General features: G+C 33.4%; 1 protein-coding gene across 4 annotated transcripts in view; it reads left to right on the plus strand.

Annotated features, from left to right (window-relative positions):
• Positions 1–3,833, plus strand: part of LOC106690138 (N-acetylglucosamine-6-phosphate deacetylase) — an 83,754-nt gene that overhangs the window by 30,466 nt on the left and 49,455 nt on the right. The window lies entirely within an intron of this gene.

Below are 3,833 nucleotides of genomic sequence, written 5' to 3' on the forward strand. Positions count from 1 at the left end.
AATAATGCCCATCAACAAATCCATGACCCCAGCAGAAGAACTAAGGACTGTGGCATTGGCCACTATAGCCGAGCACTAACCTGAGCCAGAATGGATCCATATATACATCGACGGCTCAATAACTATGGACAATATATATATATATATAAAACAAAACACGATATATATATTGATAGTTTTTTTCTTGACTGTTAATGATATATATTTTGTGAATCTTGGGGATCCGTCAATAAGACAACTATATGGAGCATTTTGCAACTTTATTGTTTACATTGTCCTACAATGAAAAACTTTTTTTTAGAATATTTCTTCAACTAATTATTGAAAACTACATTGTACAAAATATAATTTGAGATTAATAACTATGAACATTACGTACAATTGTCTATTGCTGTTACATTTTTTTCTACATTACTGATCCAACTAACTTAAAGTTTGTGTCCAAACTGAATTGGAGGGAAATGATTAAAGTTAAATGTTTGTTTTGGTTTTCCAAAATGTAACCATTCTTTCTAGCAGATAGTCAGTTTGTTATTTCAGTTTTGTATTCTTAGTGTTTGTGTTTTGTGTGTATTTAGTGTTTTTAATTATGTTTTATGTGTTTAGGAGGTTGGAGTAACATGAATTTAGATTTTGTACATCTGATTTTATGTTGATACCACGATTAATATATTTTTCTATAGTGATCATTTCTTTTAAATTTCGCTTGAAGTTGTTTTTTCCCGGTGTATGATTTTTGTTGTATCAATTTGAATTTATGTCCTATTTGTCTGAAATGGTGAGAGCAGTTTGGTCATGTTTGTTAGTTTTTTTTTGTTATAGAGATACAACTATATTTGTATTATACACCCTTCTTTTGTGATACTGTTCCGAAGTTCCAAAATAGTATTTTCCGCAGTTCTCTTTACAGGGAATTTCTACACTATATTTGATTATAGCTCTATTTTGTCTTTGTCTTTTGTATTGGTTTAAAGTTTGGATAAAGTGGCTGTGTAATAGCATAATCATTTTTATTCTGGATCTTCTTTCCTAGGAATTTGTCTAATTTTATTTATATAGATGTTGAGGTGAAAAAAACTTCTATTTAGAACATTATAACTATTATATATTTTTTCGTACTACGTTTCGAGTTTCCCTGTATTCATGTACTAATATTCCTAATTTTGTTAAGTGAATCAATTCCATATTTGAAATATTGTCATGTAGTAGCATTAATTAAAATTTACAATACAACATTTGTTTGTGCTTTATGTACTGATAGAGGATATTTCCAAATTAACAAAAAATTCTGTATTCAGAAATTTGGATGCCCCATGGGACTTATTGTCCCAATTTTAGCAGATATTTACTTAAAAGATTTATTGGGTACAGTCATACCCAAAATCCCACTTCATATACCATTTATAAATAAATTTGTTGAAAATATAAAAAAAACACGATTTAAACCAAGAATAACGAAAAAGAAATAGTTTTAAGTGAATTGAACAACAACTATTCCTCCAGATTAAATTTTACCTTATAATTCGAAATAGAAAAGATTATACCATTTTTAGAAGTATTTTTCATTAGAAATTGAAGTGGGAAAATAGAAACAAAATGGTGGCAAAAACTCGTCAAATGTTTGTGACTACTTCCTATACACGCGACACATTTGAAATAGAAATATAACTGTTGAAAGGCCGGCCACCTCCCCTCCACTCCTTCATGTTTCCGATTTATTGTCAATGTCTGTTTAACCTATCATCTTAAACAGGTAGGTGGTCCTGGATAGTTCTTTGCACATTTATTATCATTTTATACTTTTCTGTTTTTTCGTTTTATAAGCGTCTCCTGTACTTTTTTAACCATATTGTGATTTTTTATTCTTATCATTGTTACATGATAAGGTTCAAGTTTATTTTATATTAATTGTTTAGAGAAGATGATCAGGTGGGTTCGGTCAGCAAAGAAACAACATAAATAAACAAAGAAATATTTATTTATGCCGATGTTTCAACCTGATTTTCAGGTCTTCATCAGTGCTATAAAAACAAAAAAACAACAACCATCATTTAGAGAGAAAAAAGTTGATCAATAACTATGGACAAAGACAGTAGTAGATTGATTACATTATTATTTATATACATATAAATGTGAGTAATAAATAAATGATACAGTGGAAAGAATCTATGAAGAATTAGTTAAATTAATAATGGAGCTTATGAAAAAAAAAAGAAAAAAAAAAAGAACAATATTGTAAAAGGAAAGAACAGGGGATAAGAAGAAATATGGAGAATAGGAAATGAAGAAATATGAGATAAGATAAGAGAGAAAAAAATAACTTACAGTTGTAGGCAGAGATTTCTGCTAAACTGTTTGAAATTGCAGGAATAGTCGTTAGAGTGCAGGTCGACAAAGACGTTGGCTAAACAGAAATCCAACGGTCAAAAAACTAATGTTGAGATAAAATAGTTAATAAGAGATTAAAACATTAAAACATATAAAAAGATTTAAATGTAAAATTATAAGAGCCAAAAGATATCAAATCATTCCTTTCCCAATGGCATATTTCTGTGAGGTATAGGGCAAACACATCAGGATTCAAGCAAGTAAAACGGACTTCCTCAAAGAGCAGTACTGAGTCCAATGCTATTAAACATTATGATTAATAATGTCGTAGATACACTGATAGAGAAGTCACCTGGTACAGAAGCGTTACTGTATACTGACGACTTGAACATCTGGGGGACCAGCAGTAGGATCGGTGCTCTTGAAAAGTGGGCCAACGATACCTTAAAGGTTCTGAAGAGCTGGGCAGAAGAAAACAAAATGATTATCAACACGCAAAAGACAGTATACCAACTATTTACCCTTTCTACAAAGCAGCATGAGCTCCAAGTGAATCTTGATAATCAGGCTATTAACAGGTCTCATGAAGTGAGAAATCTAGGACTAATTCTGGATGATAAGCTAACCTGGGCTAAGCAATCTGAGCATGCTGCAGATAACAGAGAATCAAGACTGCGACTAATGAAACGAATCAAAGCCATAAAATGGGGAGCGTGTTAAGACATGCATATAGGTCATATATAATACAAGTCCTGGAATATGGCTCTGGGGTTATGGTTACAGCCACCGATTCAGTGCTGGGACGTCTTGATATAGTTCAAAATAAGGCATTGAGGATTATTACTGGCGCAGCTAAATTGACACCGATTCTAGCCATGCTACTGCAGGCAGAGATCGAGTCCCTAAAAGATAGCAGAAAAATGAATGCCGTCATCCTTTGCGAATGCGTCCTTAGAATGGCAGTGATTACTGGGCCACTTGATTACTTGGTAATACTAGGCGACTAAACACGCAGCTAACATTTATTGAGACAATGAAATCCATTATCACAAGCCTAGGCCTGAACTTTGAGATAAGAGAGCCTCTGCCTGAATTGACTAAACAAAGCATTTGGACATGTCCATATGCTATAGCGCTGGATCTAATAATGCCCATCAACAAATCCATGACCCCAGCAGAAGAACTAAGGACTGTGGCATTGGCCACTATAGCCGAGCACTAACCTGAGCCAGAATGGATCCATATATACATCGACGGCTCCGCTACAGAGGAAAATAAAAACGCGGGTGCAGGTGTCTATAGCAGCCTGTTCCAACTGTCAACACCTGCTGGAGCACATGCTACCAATTTTGATGAAGAGTTATTTTAGCTTTAGCTTTAGCTGCTATTACTTTAGCTTTAGAAAAGTTTACTCACACCTGCATAAAGAAGATAGTTCTGCTGTCGGATTCTAGGGCAACACTGCTGGCAATAGCATCTGGATATCCCTCGGCTAATGGTAGAAT

Source organism: Halyomorpha halys, unplaced genomic scaffold (assembly GCF_000696795.3).
Source record: "Halyomorpha halys isolate HHAL.00 unplaced genomic scaffold, Hhal_1.1 Scaffold1589.1, whole genome shotgun sequence".
NCBI lineage: Eukaryota > Metazoa > Arthropoda > Insecta > Hemiptera > Pentatomidae > Halyomorpha > Halyomorpha halys.